At 39.6% G+C, this 22,801-nt stretch overlaps 1 protein-coding gene across 1 annotated transcript in view; it reads left to right on the top strand.

Annotated features, from left to right (window-relative positions):
- TRPA1 (transient receptor potential cation channel subfamily A member 1) overlaps positions 1–22,801 on the top strand; it is a 336,909-nt gene that overhangs the window by 116,272 nt on the left and 197,836 nt on the right. The window lies entirely within an intron of this gene.

The raw sequence follows: 22,801 nt of genomic DNA, 5'->3' as shown, positions 1-22,801 counted from the left end.
TTGCTCAGTGTGCTTAGAGGAATACTGTTACACCTCACTGACGAGGCCCAATGAAGGCCGAAATGATCGTCTGGGGTTGCTGTGTTCCTTGTTCAGAGAGGAGTTGCCTGGTATTTTGGCGCTGGACTGGCCGTAATGGGCGGGGTCAGACTGATATACTACAGGAGAATTCTACTCTGTGAAAAGCATTACTGGGCTAAAAGAAGTTGCACCCAGGTGGTGAAACGCCATAGAACAGGCTAACAATGATATTTAGCTGGTTGTTCGTTCCTGTGAGTGCATTTCTCTCTAGTCTCCCTATGTGAAAAAGGGTAACCCAGACGTGGACCCCTTGCTCAGTGTGCTTAGAGGAATACTGTTACACCTCACTGACGAGGCCCAATGAAGGACGAAACGATCGTCTGGGGTTGCTGTGTTCCTTGTTCAGAGAGGAGTTGCTTGGTATTTCGGTGCTGGACTGGCCGTAATGGGCGGGTCAGGCTGATATACTACAGGAGAATTCTACTCTGTGAAAAGTATTACTGGGCTAAAAGAAGTTGCACCCAGGTGGTGAAACGCCATAGAACAGGCTAACAATGATATTGAGTTGGTTGTTCGTTCCTGTGAGTGCATTTCTCTCTAGTCTCCCTATGTGAAAAAGAGTAACCCAGACGTGGACCCCTTGCTCAGTGTGCTTAGAGGAATACTGTTACACCTCACTGATGAGGCCCAATGAAGGCCGAAACGATCGTCTGGGGTTGCTGTGTTCCTTGTTCAGAGAGGAGTTGCCTGGTATTTTGGCGCTGGACTGGCCGTAATGGGTGGGGTAAGACTGATATACTACAGGAGAATTCTACTCTGTGAAAAGCATTACTGGGCTAAAAGAAGTTGCACCCAGGTGGTGAAACGCCATAGAACAGGCTAACAATGATATTTAGCTGGTTGTTCGTTCCTATGAGTGCATTTCTCTCTAGTCTCCCTATGTGAAAAAGGGTAACCCAGACGTGGACCCCTTGCTCAGTGTGCTTAGAGGAATACTGTTACACCTCACTGACGAGGCCCAATGAAGGCCGAAATGATCGTCTGGGGTTGCTGTGTTCCTTGTTCAGAGAGGAGTTGCCTGGTATTTCGGCGCTGGACTGGCCGTAATGGGCGGGGTCAGACTGATATACTACAGGAGAATTCTACTCTGTGAAAAGCATTACTGGGCTAAAAGAGTTTGCACCCAGGTGGTGAAACACCATAGAACAGGCTAACAATGATATTGAGCTGGTTGTTCGTTCCTGTGAGTGCATTTCTCTCTAGTCTCCCTATATATATATATATATATATATATATATATATATATATATATATATATATATATATATATATATACATACAGCATATATATGTCTATATATGTATCTATATATGTATACATATGTATTTATGTATTTATATGTTTATATATGTCTGTAAATACATATATACACAAATAAATAAATACATTTGTACACATAGACACACACACACACATATATATATATATATGTATATCCTTTATCATAAAAGGCCAGGTATGTTTGTCCGAAGCTGTCATGCACAGTAGAGACTGTGAAAGGACAAACATACCTAGCCGTAAGGAAGGATCAGTCAGTGAGGATCAGACAGCAGAGAGGGTAGACGGGAGTGGGTGTGGCGGGGCGTGGCCAAATAGGAGCCTCGTGTGATGGGACGTGGCCGGGCGGGAGCCGCGCATGACGGGACGTGGCCGGGCAGGAGCGGTTGTGATGGGGGGCATGGCCAGATGAAAGCGGTCGTGATGAGGGGCGTGACCGGATGGGTGCAACTGTGACGGGGGCGAGACCGGATGGGAACAGGTGTTGTGTGGGAGTTGCTGGTGAAAGTGGGCATGGTGGGGCATGGTCATGCGGGAGCACGGGCAATTGGGACTGCTGCACTGCATCAAATGGCCCGTGTTCACAGGCTTTAGGACTAGTATATATTATATGTGTATATATGTCTGTAAATACATTTATATACACATACATATTTAGACATGTGTATGTATGTGAAGCATATTGGGCACACTTATAAGGGTCAAAACCAATACTATATTGCAGTGTGGTGTGTCGTGTATTGATTAAAACTTAACTTTTATATTAAATTTGAATAAAAAATTGTGGAGATTCCCACCATTGAGTGTTTTAAAATTCTATTAAAATTGTGTCCGAGTAATACTCGGTACGCAAAGGCTCCTCTCAGGTTTGATACAGTGATCAGTCTGTATCACACTGTCCTGTTGGGTTAGTTCAACAGATTCAATGCTAATAACCTTAACTAAATATTATTCACACAAGATATTTAGTACCATAACCATTGGTTATATTATTGGATGATAACAAGTGCTAATTGATCATTCAAGTATTACTCCATTCCCATATGTAAGGAGTGTAATGACGGTGTCAGTTTATTCAACCACTACTTGGATATATGTGGGAGTGTGTTATTATCACAGCATGATTATTTACGGTTTTTATAAAAAGCGTTATTATTTCAGTACAATTTTATTGATCGGTATCTGTGACCTTGAAGTTGTGACACAGTTCACTGAATTCTATTTGTATAGAGAACGACTCATAAGGGATACGTGTATATCAAATTTACTTTCCCATAAAAAATTATTCAGAGAAAAAATATATATCGCTTGTGGAAGTGTGATTGTTTTCATTCCCCGTGTTTTTTGTGACACTGTTAGCACTTCTATTTCTAATTAAGTTCAAATAGATGTTTGAACTGATATCGTATGATTCTAAGGTTATACAGAGTCAGGTGGCACTATACAGGCTTGTAAACAGCGATAGCCTGAATTGTGTGCAATTGTATTATGAGGCTAAATAGCCAAAACCATTTAAATTCAAGCTATAAATATCGCTCCGGTGAAACAGCACTGTAGTTATACTAGACCATAACCCAGAATCAATTGGTACTAAGATAATTGTCCCCTAGCGATAGCCTAAAGTTTGAGCAATGTGCTCCGATACAAGTAAGGCTAACTTGAACCTAAATCATTATTATTTACAGGCTAGTACTCGCTATGGTAGATGACCAGTGATTTAAATTAAAGTTTTTTAAGGTTAAAGATAAGTTGCCTAAAAGAGGCCAACAATTAATACTAAACCCAACGGACTGAGTGAGAGGAGCAGTGCAAACGCCTGACGCGCGTTTCGCAACTGCTTTTTCAGAGGCGTCCGGCCCGACCGCCACACGCTACTTTTAAAGGATCATCAGCCAATCACATGGCCGATTACATTCCTGCCAATGAGTATCAACCTATCAGCTGCTCTCTCGCATCTTACAGTGTTACGATGACATAGTAGCGTCATCGTCAGCTGTGGCCTATAAGATGCGGGGGTGTGTCTGTTATCGTAATCCAATAGATTTCTTGTGTTGTGTTTATGTTTTTATAACAGCTTGTCTTGACGTGCATTTAAGCAATCAACAGAAATTACAAATACTCCATATGTGTATTATTTAATACCGGGCAAGTATCAGCACATCTGTCCATAATGGTTGACAATATATGTTACTTAATGGCCAAAGCAGAGATCATGATGTTTTCACAATCCCATTTATATCGCGGCTATTGCCTTATCCTTTCTACTGGATCTTATGATGGGATGTTTTGTGTACTTGTATCAGTGCTTTATTCATATACATTTAAAGATCAACATTGATAACAGTTCTCTTATACATATGTGCAATTCTGATACGTGGTAGAGGGGCAATTCATCGCTATTGTGACATCACTATTATTTCCACAATGGTTATTATGTAGTTATGTTACGTTTCATTCTACATTAAATTTTTTCAATATGTTTCCACTGCAAGGTTTATGTTAATATCTTTAACGTTAGAAGGACATGAATTTGTGATTTCATTTAATGTTTGTATCTTTGTGTGTTCAAAGATATAGTACTAATATAACATGATTTCTATGCTAATGGAGTATGTTATATCGTTAGACATGAAATTCTCAAATTGTTGGAATATTCAATGTCTTATATAGTTCTTACTTACTATTAACAGTTTATACTTTTAGATTATATATGGTTACATATGATATCCTGATTTTTAAATTAGGAGTTAGGCCAACCCCATTGGGATATTCCATTAGATGATGTATATCATTCCATATCAAGCTGGTTCTATAATTTCTGATCTTATTATTAGACTCCAATCAATATTATGTATATTATTTGAACTGGGGTCCCATAGATATATCAGTGTGGTTAGATTATTCAGTCTTTCATTTATATCTTTATTTTTCTTTTCATATGTTTATTTGATATGGTACATGATGATGTTGTTTTGGCTTAATCCCCTTTTGGTACAAGAATATGATTGTAAGGATTAATGTAGATATGCACTGTATTGTATCATTTCGTTCAGACCATTGGGTTTCATGCTCTGTAACCAAAAAATCCACTTGGATTCAGCTCTTAAGAGGGTATTTTCCATATCACCTCCCCTGATACCCAAAGTGAGTCTTTGTAAGACCCAACATTTTAATTCTGGTTTGCTGTCATGATAATCTAAGAAGTGTCTTGCAACAGATGTGAGTTTTTTATCTTTCTCAAGATCTTTCTTGGCATTTTTTATATTTCCCAGATGTTCACCAAGTCTTCTTCTGAGTTCTCTAGTGGACATTCCCACGTATTTTTTGTTGCAGCTGCATTCCAAACAGTAACATTGTATGTTCTACAGTTGAATAATCCATTAATTTTTTTCACACCTTCTGGGAAGATGGGCATTTCTTTGATGTTCTTCATATAAATACAAAATTTACATGCACCACATGGATAAGTGCCCGTTAGGCCATCCTTTCTAGTACTAGGTTTCCTTGCAAAATGACTCTTCATTACTTTATCTCTGATTGTTGGAGCCTTCTCCAACTGATGGCAACCTTGTCTCCCACATTTTTGGCTAGATCTCCATCAGTATGTAATATATGGATATGTTTGTTCAAAATTGTAGTTATTTCCTTATGTGCTACATTGTATGTGCCTACAAAACGGATTCTGGTATCTTTATTCTGTCTTTGTTTTGGAAATAGTAAGTCATTTCTATCCATATGTAGTGCTTTATGATATGCTCTTTTGAGAATACTATTTGGGTATCCTCTACTTTTCAATCTTGTTTTTAGATCTTTTGATTCTTTTTTAAAGGTATCAATTTCTGAGCAATTTCTACGTATTCGTAAGAATTCTCCATATGGAATTGCTTTTTTGGTAGAAGGGTGGTGTGCACTATCAAAGGATAATATAGAGTTTGTAGCTGTTTCCTTTCTGTGTATACCAGATTGTACATATCCAAACATATCTCTTGAGATAGTCAGGTCGAGAAATGTTACTGCCGTCTTACTGATTTCAAAGGTTAGTTTTAGATTGAGATCATTGCAGTTTAACTCTTGTATGAACTGTTTAAACCTTGATTCATCCCCTTTCCATAGAATGAATACATCATCTATGTACCTGAGCCATACCAGTATGTTGTCCATATATTTTTCCATTTTTTCTACAAATACGTGTTCTCGCTCCCACCATCCAAGATATATGTTGGCATATGTTGGGGCACATGCAGTGCCCATGGCAGTGCCACGTATTTGGAGATAGAATTTATCATTGAAAACGAAGTAATTATGACTCAGGACAAATTTTAGGAGTTTCAATACAAATTCATTTTTGAGTGTATTTGCACTTGGTTCCATTTCTAGGAAGTACCCTACTGCGTGACATCCCCATTTGTGCTCTATCGACGTATATAGGGATTCGACATCACATGTTGCAAGTAGAGTATCAGAGTCAAGGGTCATGCCTTCAATTTTGTTCAGAATGTCCATTGTGTCCCTTGTATATGAGGGGAGAGAGAGTACTATGTCCCTAAGTCTTAGATCAATATATCGTGATGCCTGTTCACATAGGATTCCAATGCCTGACACAATTGGTCTGCCTGGAGGTATTTTCTGATTTTTATGCACTTTTGGTAGCAAGTATAGCGTAGCTACTTTAGGGTTACTGACACTTAGGAATTTGTATTCTCTCTTGTCTATCAATTCATCTTTCTCTTGTTAAGTGTATCCAGTCCACGGATCATCCATTACTTATGGGATATTAACTCCTCCCCAACAGGAAGTGCAAGAGGATTCACCCAGCAGAGCTGCTATATAGCTCCTCCCCTAACTGCCATTACCAGTCATTCTCTTGCACCCAACGAATAGATAGGATGTGTGAGAGGACTGTGGTGATTATACTTAGTTTCATACCTTCAATCAAAAGTTTGTTATTTTATAATAGCACCGGAGTGTGTTATTCCTTCTCTGGTAGAATTTGAAGAAGAATCTACCTGAGTTTTTCTATGATTTTAGCCGGAGTAGTTAAGATCATATTGCTGTTTCTCGGCCATCTGAGGAGAGGTAAACTTCAGATCAGGGGACAGCGGGCAGATTAATCTGCAAAGAGGTATGTAGCAGCTTATTATTTTCTGACAATGGAATTGATGAGAAAATTCTGCCATACCGATATAATGTAAACTCAGCCTTAAATGCAGTAGCAGCAACTGGTATCAGGCTGTCATGTATGTATATTTTACACTTCAGTATTCTGGGGAATGGCACTTCACTGGAATTATACTGTATGCATAAAACTTTAGCCTAATTTGCAGGGACTAGCAACAGGCTTTTTAATAACACTCAATTTATTAATGTTAAACGTTTTTTGCTGGCATGTAAAATCGTTTAATTTTCTGAGGTACTGGGTGAAAAAATGTTTTGGGCACTATTTTTTTTTTTCCACTTGGCAGTCGTTTTATTTAATTTATGACAGTTTACTGATCTCTCTCACTGTTATGTGTGAGGGGGAGGGGCCTTTTTTGGTGCTTTTGCTACGCATCAAAAAATTCAGTCAGAAGTTTATTGTCTTCCCTGCATGATCCGGTTCATCTCTACAGAACTCAGGGGTCTTCAAAACTTGTTTTGAGGGAGGTAATCACTCACAGCAGAGCTGTGAGATTGTAGTTGACTGTGATAAAAAAAATGTTTATTTCTGTATTTTTATTTTTTTTTTCTGCTATCAGGGTTAGTTATCCTTTGCTAATGGGAGCAATCCTTTGCTAAAATTGTGTTTTTTACAAAGATTTGATGCTATAACTTTTCAGTTTATTAATTTTCAACTGTCATAACTTTTTCTGTGCTTCTTATAGGCACAGTACGTTTTCATATTATAGTAAATTACTTGAAAAGTATTTCCAAGTTGCTAGTTTATTTGCTAGTGTGTTAAACATGTCTGATTCAGAGGAAGATATCTGTGCTATATGTGCTAAAGCCAAAGTGGAGCCCAATAGAAATTTATGTACTAACTGTATTGATGCTACTTTAAATAAAAGTCAATCTGTACAAATTGAACATATTTCACCAAACAACGAGGGGAGAGTTATGCCGACTAACTCGCCTCACGTGTCAGTACCTGCATCTCCCGCTCGGGAGGTGCGTGATATTGTAGCGCCGAGTACATCTGGGCGGCCATTACAAATCACATTACAGGATATGGCTACTGTTATGACTGAAGTTTTGGCTAAATTACCAGAACTAAGAGGTAAGCGTGATCACTCTGGGGTGAGAACAGAGTGCGCTGATAATATTAGGGCCATGTCAGACACTGCGTCACAATTTGCAGAACATGAGGACGGAGAGCTTCATTCTGCGGGTGACGGTTCTGATCCAAACAAACTGGATTCAGATATTTCAAATTTTAAATTTAAGCTGGAAAACCTCCGTGTATTACTAGGGGAGGTGTTAGCGGCTCTGAATGATTGTAACACAGTTGCAATACCAGAGAAAATGTGTAGGTTGGATAAATATTTTGCGGTACCGGCGAGTACTGACGTTTTTCCTATACCTAAGAGACTTACTGAAATTGTTACTAAGGAGTGGGATAGACCCGGTGTGCCGTTCTCACCCCCTCCGATATTTAGAAAGATGTTTCCAATAGACGCCACCACACGGGACTTATGGCAAACGGTCCCTAAGGTGGAGGGAGCAGTTTCTACTTTAGCTAAGCGTACCACTATCCCGGTGGAGGATAGCTGTGCCTTTTCAGATCCAATGGATAAAAAGTTAGAGGGTTACCTTAAGAAAATGTTTGTTCAACAAGGTTTTATATTGCAACCTCTTGCATGCATTGCGCCTGTCACGGCTGCAGCAGCATTTTGGTTTGAGTCTCTGGAAGAGACACTTGAATCAGCTCCATTAGATGAGATTACACACAAGCTTAAAGCCCTTAAGTTAGCTAACTCATTTATTTCAGATGCCGTAGTACATTTAACTAAACTTACGGCTAAGAATTCCGGATTCGCCATTCAGGCACGCAGAGCACTGTGGCTAAAATCCTGGTCAGCTGACGTTACTTCTAAATCTAAATTGCTTAATATACCTTTCAAAGGGCAGACCTTATTCGGGCCCGGGTTGAAAGAAATTATCGCTGACATTACAGGAGGTAAAGGCCATGCCCTGCCTCAAGACAGAGCCAAACCTAAGGCTAGACAGTCTAATTTTCGTTCCTTTCGTAATTTCAAAGCAGGAGCAGCATCAGCTTCCTCTGCACCAAAACAGGAAGGAGCTGTTGCTCGCTACAGACAAGGCTGGAGTCCTAACCAGTCCTGGAACAAGGGAAAGCAGGCCTGGAAACCTGCTGCTGCCCCTAAGACAGCATGAATCGAGGGCCCCCGATCCGGGAACGGATCTAGTGGGGGGCAGACTTTCTCTCTTCGCCCAGGCTTGGGCAAGAGATGTCCAGGATCCCTGGGCGTTAGAGATCATATCTCAGGGATACCTTCTAGACTTCAAATTCTCTCCCCCAAGAGGGAGATTTCATCTGTCAAGGTTGTCAACAAACCAAATAAAGAAAGAGGCGTTTCTACGCTGCGTACAAGATCTTTTATTAATGGGAGTGATCCATCCGGTTCCGCGGTCGGAACAAGGACAAGGGTTTTACTCAAATCTGTTTGTGGTTCCCAAAAAAGAGGGAACTTTCAGGCCAATCTTGGATTTAAAGATCCTAAACAAATTCCTAAGAGTTCCATCGTTCAAAATGGAAACTATTCGGACAATTTTACCCATGATCCAAAAGGGTCAGTACATGACCACAGTGGATTTAAAGGATGCTTACCTTCACATACCGATTCACAAAGATCATTACCGGTATCTAAGGTTTGCCTTTCTAGACAGGCATTACCAGTTTGTAGCTCTTCCATTCGGATTGGCTACGGCTCCGAGAATCTTCACAAAGGTTCTGGGTGCTCTTCTGGCGGTACTAAGACCGCGAGGAATTGCGGTAGCTCCGTACCTAGACGACATTCTGATACAAGCTTCAAGCTTTCAAACTGCCAAGTCTCATACAGAGTTAGTACTGGCATTTCTAAGGTCGCATGGATGGAAGGTGAACGAAAAGAAGAGTTCTCTCTTTCCACTCACAAGAGTTCCCTTCTTGGGGACTCTTATAGATTCTGTAGAAATGAAGATTTACCTGACAGAAGACAGGTTAACAAAGCTTCAAAATGCATGCCGTGTCCTTCATTCCATTCAACACCCGTCAGTAGCTCAATGCATGGAGGTGATCGGCTTAATGGTAGCAGCAATGGACATAGTACCCTTTGCACGTCTACATCTCAGACCGCTGCAATTGTGCATGCTAAGTCAGTGGAATGGGGATTACTCAGACTTGTCCCCTACTCTGAATCTGGATCAAGAGACCAGAAATTCTCTTCTATGGTGGCTTTCTCGGCCACATCTGTCCAGGGGGATGCCATTCAGCAGGCCGGACTGGACAATTGTAACAACAGACGCCAGCCTACTAGGTTGGGGCGCTGTCTGGAATTCTCTGAAGGCTCAGGGACAATGGAATCAGGAGGAGAGTCTCCTACCAATAAACATTCTGGAATTGAGAGCAGTTCTCAATGCCCTTCTGGCTTGGCCCCAGTTAACAACTCGGGGGTTCATCAGGTTTCAGTCGGACAACATCACGACTGTAGCTTACATCAACCATCAGGGAGGGACAAGAAGCTCCCTAGCAATGATGGAAGTATCAAAGATAATTCGCTGGGCAGAGTCTCACTCTTGCCACCTGTCAGCAATCCACATCCCGGGAGTGGAGAACTGGGAGGCGGATTTCTTAAGTCGTCAGACTTTTCATCCGGGGGAGTGGGAACTTCATCCGGAGGTCTTTGCCCAAATACTTCGACGTTGGGGCAAACCAGAGATAGATCTCATGGCGTCTCGACAGAACGCCAAGCTTCCTCGTTACGGGTCCAGATCCAGGGATCCGGGAGCGGTTCTGATAGATGCTTTGACAGCACCTTGGACCTTCGGGATGGCTTATGTGTTTCCACCCTTCCCGATGCTTCCTCGATTGATTGCCAGAATCAAACAGGAGAGAGCATCAGTGATTCTAATAGCGCCTGCATGGCCACGCAGGACTTGGTATGCAGATCTAGTGGACATGTCATCCTGTCCACCTTGGTCGCTACCTCTGAAACAGGACCTTCTGATCCAGGGTCCCTTCAAACATCAAAATCTAATTTCTCTGAAGCTGACTGCTTGGAAATTGAACGCTTGATTTTATCAAAACGTGGTTTTTCTGAGTCAGTTATTGATACCTTAATACAGGCTAGGAAGCCTGTTACCAGAAAGATTTACCATAAGATATGGCGCAAATACTTATATTGGTGCGAATCCAAGAGTTACTCATGGAGTAAGGTTAGGATTCCGAGGATATTGTCTTTTCTACAAGAAGGTTTAGAAAAGGGTTTATCCGCTAGTTCCTTAAAGGGACAGATTTCAGCTCTGTCCATTCCTTTACACAAACGTCTGTCAGAAGTTCCGGACGTTCAAGCTTTTTGTCAGGCTTTAGCTAGGATCAAGCCTATGTTTAAAACTGTTGCTCCACCATGGAGTTTGAACTTAGTTCTTAATGTTTTACAGGGGGTTCCGTTTGAACCCCTTCATTCCATTGATATCAAGTTGTTATCTTGGAAAGTTCTGTTTTTAATGGCGATTTCCTCGGCTCGAAGAGTCTCTGAGTTATCTGCCTTACATTGTGATTCTCCTTATCTGATTTTTCATTCAGACAAGGTAGTTCTGCGTACTAAACCTGGGTTCCTACCTAAGGTGGTCACTAACAGGAATATCAATCAAGAGATTGTGGTTCCATCTTTGTGTCCTAATCCTTCTTCGAAAAAGGAACGCCTGCTACACAATCTAGATGTAGTCCGTGCCCTGAAATTTTATCTACAGGCAACTAAGGATTTTCGACAAACGTCTTCCCTGTTTGTCTTTTATTCTGGTCAGAGGAGAGGTCAAAAAGCTTCGGCTACCTCTCTCTCCTTTTGGCTTCGTAGCATAATACGGTTAGCCTATGAGACTGCTGGACAGCAGCCTCCTGAAAGAATTACAGCACATTCTACTAGAGCTGTGGCTTCCACTTGGGCCTTTAAGAATGAGGCTTCTGTTGAACAGATTTGCAAGGCTGCAACTTGGTCTTCTCTTCATACTTTTTCCAAATTTTACAAATTTGACACTTTTGCTTCTTCGGAGGCTGTTTTTGGGAGAAAGGTTCTTCAGGCAGTGGTTCCTTCCGTATAAAGAGCCTGCCTGTCCCTCCCGTCATCCGTGTACTTTAGCTTTGGTATTGGTATCCCATAAGTAATGGATGATCCGTGGACTGGATACACTTAACAAGAGAAAACATAATTTATGCTTACCTGATAAATTTATTTCTCTTGTAGTGTATCCAGTCCACGGCCCGCCCTGTCACTTTAAGGCAGGTAATTTTTCCATTAAACTACAGTCACCACTGTACCCTATGGTTTTCCTTTCTCTGCATGTTTTCGGTCGAATGACTGGTAATGGCAGTTAGGGGAGGAGCTATATAGCAGCTCTGCTGGGTGAATCCTCTTGCACTTCCTGTTGGGGAGGAGTTAATATCCCATAAGTAATGGATGATCCGTGGACTGGATACACTACAAGAGAAATAAATTTATCAGGTAAGCATAAATTATGTTTTTTTTGCTGTTTCAATTAAGATGTTATAGTTTGCTAGGAATTCCTGTGTTGGATTTCCCCAAAGAGATTTATAGCAACTTTTATCCCCTAGTTGTTTCTTTGCTTCAATCAGATATAATTCAGTAGGCCAAATGACAACATTTCCTCCCTTATCTGAAGATTTTATCACCACATCCTCCCATTTCTGAATATCTTTCAATGCGTTAGATTCCTTTTCACTGATATTTTTTGATTTTTCATCACAAAGTTTGAGGATATCTCTAATCACTACCTTTTGATAGGTGTCTATTTCTGGAAATTGGCAGATTTGAGGCATATATGTGGATTTCTTGACTAATTTCTTTCTCCAATCATTACTGTTTGTATCTTCTATTTCATTATCCTCTAACAGAGATACCAGATCCATAATGGCTTGTGTGTCACAATCAGTGTCTTCATGTTTGGCAAATATTTTATTTAGTGCCATCTTTCTGGTAAAAAGATGTATATCTTTTATGATTTCAAAATAGTCTATGTTGTTAGTCGGAGAGAAGGAGAGGCCTTTTTTCAGAACGTTAATGTGATCTTGGGACAGTACTTTGTTGGACAGATTTATAATTTGTAGGTCTGTGGTCTTTACCATCTCGGTCTCTTCGACCAGTCCTCCTTGTTGCGGTCGTTCCCGTACCCCCATCTTGACCTGTTCCTGAGGTTGCGCTCTGTTTTTCCCTCCCCTCCTTTTTCCTTTGTTTTTGGTTTTGTACTTGTCTCGTTTTTTAACTCAGTCTGTGATAGTATGGCGAGTCTTTCGTTGGCACTGGAGACTGGTTGAAGAGACCGAGATGGTAAAGACCACAGACCTACAAATTATAAATCTGTCCAACAAAGTACTGTCCCAAGATCACATTAACATTAATGAAGAGTCATTTTGCAAGGAAACCTAGTACTAGAAAGGATGGCCTAACGGGCACTTATCCATGTGGTGCATGTAAATTTTGTATTTATATGAAGAACATCAAAGAAATGCCCATCTTCCCAGAAGGTGTGAAAAAAATTAATGGCTTATTCAACTGTAGAACATACAATGTTACTGTTTGGAATGCAGCTGCAACAAAAAATACGTGGGAATGTCCACTAGAGAACTCAGAAGAAGACTAGGTGAACATCTGGGAAATATAAAAAATGCCAAGAAAGATCTTGAGAAAGATAAAAAACTCACATCTGTTGCAAGACACTTCTTAGATTATCATGACAGCAAACCAGAATTAAAATGTTGGGTCTTACAAAGACTCACTTTGGGTATCAGGGGAGGTGATATGGAAAATACCCTCTTAAGAGCTGAATCCAAGTGGATTTTTTGGTTACAGAGCATGAAACCCAATGGTCTGAACGAAATGATACAATACAGTGCATATCTACATTAATCCTTACAATCATATTCTTGTACCAAAAGGGGATTAAGCCAAAACAACATCATCATGTACCATATCAAATAAACATATGAAAAGAAAAATAAAGATATAAATGAAAGACTGAATAATCTAACCACACTGATATATCTATGGGACCCCAGTTCAAATAATATACATAATATTGATTGGAGTCTAATAATAAGATCAGAAATTATAGAACCAGCTTGATATGGAATGATATACATCATCTAATGGAATATCCCAATGGGGTTGGCCTAACTCCTAATTTAAAAATCAGGATATCATATGTAACCATATATAATCTAAAAGTATAAACTGTTAATAGTAAGTAAGAACTATATAAGACATTGAATATTCCAACAATTTGAGAATTTCATGTCTAACGATATAACATACTCCATTAGCATAGAAATCATGTTATATTAGTACTATATCTTTGAACACACAAAGATACAAACATTAAATGAAATCACAAATTCATGTCCTTCTAACGTTAAAGATATTAACATAAACCTTGCAGTGGAAACATATTGAAAAAATTTAATGTAGAATGAAACGTAAAATAACTACATAATAACCATTGTGGAAATAATAGTGATGTCACAATAGCGATGAATTGCCCCTCTACCACGTATCAGAATTGCACATATGTATAAGAGAACTGTTATCAATGTTGATCTTTAAATGTATATGAATAAAGCACTGATACAAGTACACAAAACATCCCATCATAAGATCCAGTAGAAAGGATAAGGCAATAGCCGCGATATAAATGGGATTGTGAAAACATCATGATCTCTGCTTTGGCCATTAAGTAACATATATTGTCAACCATTATGGACAGATGTGCTGATACTTGCCCGGTATTAAATAATACACATATGGAGTATTTGTAATTTCTGTTGATTGCTTAAATGCACGTCAAGACAAGCTGTTATAAAAACATAAACACAACACAAGAAATCTATTGGATTACGATAACAGACACACCCCGCATCTTATAGGCCACAGCTGACGATGACGCTACTATGTCATCGTAACACTGTAAGATGCGAGAGAGCAGCTGATAGGTTGATACTCATTGGCAGGAATGTAATCGGCCATGTGATTGGCTGATGATCCTTTAAAAGTAGCGTGTGGCGGTCGGGCCGGACGCCTCTGAAAAAGCAGTTGCGAAACGCGCGTCAGGCGTTTGCACTGCTCCTCTCACTCAGTCCGTTGGGTTTAGTATTAATTGTTGGCCTCTTTTAGGTAACTTATCTTTAACCTTAAAAAACTTTAATTTAAATCACTGGTCATCTACCATAGCGAGTACTAGCCTGTAAATAATAATGATTTAGGTTCAAGTTAGCCTTACTTGTATCGGAGCACATTGCTCAAACTTTAGGCTATCGCTAGGGGACAATTATCTTAGTACCAATTGATTCTGGGTTATGGTCTAGTATAACTACAGTGCTTTTTCACCGGAGCGATATTTATAGCTTGAATTTAAATGGTTTTGGCTATTTAGCCTCATAATACAATTGCACACAATTCAGGCTATCGCTGTTTACAAGCCTGTATAGTGCCACCTGACTCTGTATAACCTTAGAATCATACGATATCAGTTCAAACATCTATTTGAACTTAATTAGAAATAGAAGTGCTAACAGTGTCACAAAAAACACGGGGAATGAAAACAATCACACTTCCACAAGCGATATATATTTTTTCTCTGAATAATTTTTTATGGGAAAGTAAATTTGATATACACGTATCCCTTATGAGTCGTTCTCTATACAAATAGAATTCAGTGAACTGTGTCACAACTTCAAGGTCACAGATACCGATCAATAAAATTGTACTGAAATAATAACGCTTTTTTTAAAAACCGTAAATAATCATGCTGTGATAATAACACACTCCCACATATATCCAAGTAGTGGTTGAATAAACTGACACCGTCATTACACTCCTTACTTATGGGAATGGAGTAATATTTGAATGATCAATTAGCACTTGTTATCATCCAATAATATAACCAATGGTTATGGTACTAAATATCTTGTGTGAATAATATTTAGTTAAGGTTATTAGCATTGAATCTGTTGAACTAACCCAACAGGACAGTGTGATACAGACTGATCACTGTATCAAACCTGAGAGGAGCCTTTGCGTACCGAGTATTACTCGGACACAATTTTAATAGAATTTTAAAACACTCAATGGTGGGAATCTCCACAATTTTTTATTCAAATTTAATATAAAAGTTAAGTTTTAATCAATACACGACACACCACACTGCAATATAGTATTGGTTTTGACCCTTATAAGTGTGCCCAATATGCTTCACTTTCTCTGTCCTTCTTTTGTTAATAATTCTTATTATTTGGCATAAGGCACTACCTACTGTAAACACTCAGGTTCTGTTTCAATAGGTTCCAAGGGACAAAACCTCAAAACCTCCCCCCCTCTTTCCCTAGAGGTCATAGGGACTCCACATACATGTGTATGTATGTATCTCTTTGTCCTTTTTTTCCTAATACCTGAGACCTCATATCTTTGAGCCCTTATATGAACCCTTTTTATGCAATATTTGTTTTAAATCATTTTTATTATGCCGGATTATTATGATTGTACCTAAATTTAAATTTTTTTTTTTTTTTTTTTTTTTTTTTTTTTTTTTTTATAAAAGCAGTTTTATTGAAAAAGAAAAGGGTATGATACAATTTGTTCAATGCCAAAAATACAAGTATATGTCTTTTCCATAATACATCTTATGTGCTCTTAATATACTGCTATTTAACATGAATATATCTGAACATGAAAACTAATATAACTTATACAAATTATACAAACTAGAATATTGATTTCAAATGACATGCTTACAATAATTGGATGTGCAGCAGTATAGACCCTATGATTTTAGCAGATGAGAATGTGACTTCCTGAGGTGAAATGTTGTTTTTAAACACTAAGTCATCCCTAATTGAGTGGGTGTATGGTCTTTGGTCTTTATGTGTTCTTCCCATAGTACCTTCATTTGGGTATAAGTATCTAATCTCTTATTGACTAAGTAAGTGTATTCTTCGAGGTCTAGAATTTGTTTAAATGAGTGTAGCCATTGTGCTATACTAGGTATGTTTCTGCTCTTCCAATTCTTGGCCACCCATTGTTTTATGCAATTACTACCTATGAAGATTAGATTCCTTTTATCCTTTGGGGTCTTATTTGGGATAATATTGAATAACCAGATTCGTGGATCCGGGGGTAAAGCGATTCCCAACATCCCTGTCATCTCTTTTGCTATATCTTCCCATAATTTTGCAATTGGAGGACATGTCCACCAGATATGTGACATTGTCCCTGGGTGTTCCCCACATCTCCAGCAGAGTTCACTACACGAAGGAAATAACTTGCTTATTCTAACAGGTGTGAGATACCACCTCTGGATTATTTTGAGGTTCAATTCGATTAGTTTGCTGGAGGCGGATACCTTAGTTACTGCTGAGAAAATTTGTTGTCTGTCTCTGTGTGTAAATTCTATTGCTAATTCTTTCTCCCAGCTATCAATGTAGTGAGGAATACTGCATGATGCTTGCAATATGGAGTATGTAAGGGACAGGGTTCTTTTAATGGGAGTGGTTGAGTTGCACAATACCTCAAAGGGGGTTAAGGAGCGTAATAAGTTTTTCCTCTCTTTATGTTTGTAAAGGTATGAATGACACTGTCTTAGGAAATACCAGTTATGAAATATGAGGAGCCCCTCCTCTATCAGTTCTTCACTTGTTCTCAAATGTTGTTCGTTCCCTAAGTGTAACATCATGATGGGTCTCGGATTTTGTGACCTGTTGTGCGACTGTAATAAACCTAATCCTGGCTCAAAGTCTATATTGTCTAAAAGAGGAGTTAGTGGAGAGGCCCTGGATGAAATGTGTGGATATTCTACTAGTATCCTGTCCCATACTTTAATAGTTTCCAGGATAGGTGCGTTTTGACTGATTTTATTTGACAGTGTTGTGCGTCTCTGCCAGCACAATGTGCTTAGGTGTCTTTGCTCTGTGAGGTCATGCTCTAATCTTACCCACGCTTTGTTTTCATAATTCGTGGACCAGTCTACTACTCTTTGCAGAAAGACTGCTTGTCTATATTTTTTAAGATTAGGAACCCCCAACCCCCCTTCTTTAATACGAACACACATTAATTTTCTGTTTATCCTTGCTTTTTTTTTATCCCAAATGAAGTCGAACATGTTGTTCTGCAGATTAGTCAAAAAGTTTAGGGGTAAGGGGATAGGTAGGGTCTGTAAAAGATATAGAATACGGGGTAGGACATTCATTTTTATAGTATTGATTCTGCCTAACCATGTAATATGTTGGGAACGCCACGATGACATGTCAGCTATCAGTGACTTCTGTAGGGTTTTATAATTAAGCTCAAACATCTCCTGAACGGATGGCGCTAGCATAATCCCCAAATATTTTAGACTGTTTTTTTGTATACGAAATGTGCAAATATCTTGTGTTTGTTCAACTAGGGCCTTATCACATTGTAATGGGAGTAGCTCTGATTTGTTTTTATTAATTAGGAAATTAGATGCCACATGGAATTTGTCAAATTCTTCTAACAATCTGGGAACCGATTCTAAGGGGGAAGTTAAAAAGAACAAGATATCGTCTGCATACAATAAGGCCTTATGCTCTGTCTCTGCTATGTGGAGGCCTCTTATCCTATTATTTGATCTTATTTTAGTCGCTAGGGTCTCCACTACGCATGCGAACAACAGGGGTGACAGCGGGCAACCCTGTCTGGTCCCATTTGATATATGAAAGGCCCTAGAGAAGATCCCATTCACTCTGACCTTGGCCGTGGGAAGCGTGTATAGAGCCATGATTTTTGAAATAAATGTTTCGCATATCCCAAATTTCCCTAGAACCCTGCGTAAGAAAAGCCAACTGACACGGTCGAAGGCTTTCTCCGCGTCAGTGGAGATCACTGCCGTTTGTATTTTCTTGTTTTGCAAATAGTTGATGAGATGTATAGCCCTGACTGTATTATCTTTTGCTTCGCGTGCTTGAATAAAGCCCACTTGATCACTACTGATGATGGATGGTAAAATCATGCCTAGTCTGTTTGCAAGTATTTTTGAGTATATTTTTAGGTCTGAATTCAATAACGAAACTGGCCGAAAGTTCTCAGGTCTATCTGGGGGTTTACCTGGTTTTGGGAGCACTGTTATATAAGCCTCTAGATTATGTGTCGTGAATGGTGACTTCTCTGTAATGTCATTAAAAAGTGTCAACATATGGGGGATCAATGTGTTTTTGAATTTTTTGAAATAACCATTGGAGAAGCCATCTGGCCCCGGCGCTTTGTTTGCTGGTAGTTGGGCTATTACGTCTTTTATCTCTTTGTGTGTTATCGGGGCTTTCAAAGTGTTGTTTTGATCTATTGTTAGTTGGGGCAAAGTTACATCACTCAAGTATTCCTGAATATACCCATTTTGATCTATGGGGTTTTCTATTTCACCCTTCAGATTGTACAATTGTTCGTAATACGCCCTAAAGGATTCTGCTATTTGGTCTGAGGTGTGTACTTCCTTATTTTGTCTATTACGGAGAGTGAGAATGTAGTTCCTATTTATTTTGCGTTTTAATTTCCTTGCTAGGATTGGGCCACATTTGTTGTCTCCCTCAAAGTACTTCTGTCTCAATTTAAAGGCACTAATTTTGCATTCTTTTCCCAACATGAAGTTGATCGAAGACCTACAGTCAGCTATTTTCTGTTGAATTATAGGGTCTGTGGGAGTCACTTCCCTTTGTTTCTCTAGTGTCTCCAGTAAAAGTAGTGCATCATTTAGTGTTCTGCTGGCTTGTTTGGCCTGGTATGATTGTATGCTGATTATTTCTCCCCTTAACACAGATTTATGTGCTTCCCATATGGATCTAATATCTAGTGTGGGGTTTGTGTTCGTGTTGATGTCAAAGTATTCTTCTAATAACTTTTCTAATTTCTGGTAATAGACCGGGTCCTCTAGTAGGCTCTCGTCCAGTCTCCAAGTGTATTGTTTGCAGGAGATGTGTGGCCAATTTAGATCGCAACTGACTATTGAATGGTCAGACCATGAATTCGGAAGGATCTTCAGTCGTGTTACCCTGGAAAGGTTTGTGACATCTACCATGAAGTAGTCAATACGTGAGTGTCTATGGTGGGGATTAGAATAGAAGGTATACTCTATCCTGTCAGGGTATGTCACTCTCCAGGCGTCATGTAAGGCAAGGTCTCTCAAGTGTGACTTAACCATGTTGATCACTCGATGTGGTGTGGAGGAGGAGTGATTGGAATTATCTAGAGTAGGGTTCAGGGTTAGGTTAAAGTCCCCTCCCATTATCACTGCTCCCCTAGCTATCTCTAAGAGTAAGTTAGAGAGTCTTTTGAAGAATATATCTTGCTTTATATTAGGGGCATAAACATTCACTAGGGTGACCATTGAGTTATACAATTTACCAATTAGAATTAGGTACCGCCCTGATTTATCTGCATGTTTTTTAATTAGGGTAAAAGGGATACCTCTCTTTATGAGGATACCTACTCCGTTTGTTTTAATGGAATTTGATGCATAATATGAGTTCCCAAATTTAAACGCAAAAGTTTTAGGTTCTCTCCCCTTGAGAAAATGTGTCTCCTGTAAATATATCACGTCACCTTTCTTCTGTTTAAGATCCCTTAATGCTATGTTCCTCTTGTATTGGCTATTAAGTCCCTTGGCATTAGCTGTGAGAAGATGAATGCTATTCACTGTGTTTGCCATCTTAGATAATAGTTATCTCTCCCTCCCAGACTAGGATTATTGTTTTAGGTAAACTAAGTTGAATCGCCTTAGTGTGGGGTGAGTCATTTCTGTGCAATATTGCCATACTAATATACTGTGCGGCTTCTGGGCTGGGTCTATTTTTGGTCCTAAAATCAGTGCCTATGTGTGTGCATCTCCAGCAAGTCACCATGTCAAATCTAGAGTGGTCATTTGAATTAAGTTGAAAACATAAACGATTACATAAACATAAAAGAAAAACAATAACAATAAACAAAAACAATAACAAATAACATTGCTCTTTGGAAGGAACTATCCTTCCGAGCCTAAACAACGTTATGGAGTGTGTCCAGAGTTGCTCCCTTGTTGACATATTGTCATCATTTTTTACTTTTCTTGAGGGGTTAGTGCAAACATACATTTGGAAATAACTTGACAATATAACAGTGTGGGCTATTGCCCTAAGTAAACTTCATACTAGGATCCCTGCACATAAAAGTCCCGAACCTAGTTCATGTTTGTGCTCCAACATTTTTTTTTTTTTTTTTTAGACAGTCTGAGTCCAACTGGAGCAAAATTTGAAAGGTGATAAGTATGATTCTGGTTTTATAGCATTTAACGAAATCTTACTGAATAGCAAAAGTTCCTATCTCATAAAAATAAACAAATTAAACAGGAAAGATCTCACCCAGTGCTGGAGTCGTGTCTGTCTGATGTTAAATCAGGTCTCTGCTTCAGTTTCGGGCACGGCTTCACTACCCGACTCTTTCGTCTTCTTTCTTTTGGACGTAACTTTTGTCCATTTCTGAATGGATTCCTGCACGTTTTGACTGTGTTTGATGTTTCTTCTGTCCTCCAATCTCACATCAGATGGATGTGGTTGACGAAAAGCCAGATTCAATTCTTCTGTCAAGGAGGGTAAATCTTGTTCCGTTTTGTAGGTGATTGTGCGACCTTCGTGTGACACAATTAGGCTAAAGGGGAAGCCCCATCTGTATTTTATTCGGTGTTCCTGTAGTACTTTAGTTATGTATCTAACCTCTTTTCTTCTTTGTATTGTGGCGGGACTAAGATCTAGATATATCTGAATGTTGTGGTCGACATATTGTATGGTGGGAGTAGAGCGTGCTGCTTGCCAAATTTTTTCTTTCTCTGTGTAGCGTAGGAACCGAATGATTATGTCCCTAGGCGGTGCATTTGGAGGGGGTGGAGGTCTTAGGGCTCTGTGTGCTCTGTCTAGTTCGATGTCAGGTATAGCCTGATCCTTAGCTATGAATTTAAATAGTCCTTGAAGATAGTTATGTATGTCTGGTTGTGCTATTGATTCGGGTATACCCCTTATCCTCAGATTATTGCGTCGCCCTCTGTTATCTAAATCCTCAATTTTGTCTTGTAGGGATTCCAGCTGGGCTTGATGTACATTAGTCTGTGTTGTTACTTCATCGAATAAGGTGTTCATGGTCTCTTGTGTCTCTTCTACACATTCAATCCTCTGCCCCATCTCGTTTAAATTTCTTTTCATGTTTGCTATATCTGTGGTTATGAGAGCTTTGAGGGCATCAAAATCCGCCTTAGTGGGTAGATTAGCTAAGTCAGCTTTTATCTGGGATGCGCAGGCTTCAGAAATAGCCATGGATAGAGCATTTGGGGCATCTAAACTTATTGAGCCTTGGGATGGAGTTTCTGCTTCAGATTGAGAGTTTGCAGCGCTTTGAAAAAAGGTGCACACTGAAGCAGGTAGTTGGTTTTGGCTTTTAGGTGCCTTGTCTCCCTTGTTCTTAGCTTTGGAAGTCATCTCAGCAGTACTGTTAGACCAGAGCAAAGTATAGGGCTATAATGGCAGCGTGTTTTGGTATAGATTTTTGTGCTTTTAGTGTCTTTTGCCTCCACACCCTGTTAGTTAACTAATATGTCTCCAAACTAATGATCTTCCCGCCAGGCCGTTATAGCAATGAAAAACTGCCCTTTATTTTCTTAACTCCATGCGTGTGTTTTATTTTCTTGTCTTTAGCATATATAGTTCAGCATTTTAATAATATGTAGAGTAGGTACCTCTGGGTTTATGTTCGCACGCTATAGCCATCTGCCTGGATTCAAGTTTATCCTCTCTCATATGTGTCCCGGTTCACCTGCGGTCTAGGCCCTAATGGCGTCATACAAAATTTACATCTCTTCTCTGTTTGCGGTTAGAGCCGTGTAAAGGAGCGTCTGATTTAGTGACTGTAGTGAGCCACCTAATAACGCTTCAGCCTCTTTTGTAGGCTATTATGTTAGAAAGTCGGGTCTTACCCCTGATATGGTCCCCGAGGCCATATGTCCCAGCCGGTATCTTGCGATAGCTCTGTTGCGGTTCCCGCTCTGATTTTCACATTGTCCGGTGTCTGGGAGATGTGTATGGGATTAGCACCTCTTGACTGTATTGGGGATCCAAAATTTTTAAATAATACCCTCTATTATGGGCTATCAGGAGCAACTCTGGTGCCGGAGCTTCACACAGCAGCGGCCATTCACCCGCACGGCCAG

This window comes from Bombina bombina, chromosome 5, assembly GCF_027579735.1.
Source record: "Bombina bombina isolate aBomBom1 chromosome 5, aBomBom1.pri, whole genome shotgun sequence".
Taxonomy (NCBI): Eukaryota; Metazoa; Chordata; class Amphibia; order Anura; family Bombinatoridae; genus Bombina; species Bombina bombina.
Note: the sequence above shows the minus strand (reverse complement) of the source record. Positions and strands in the feature narration are given on the sequence as shown.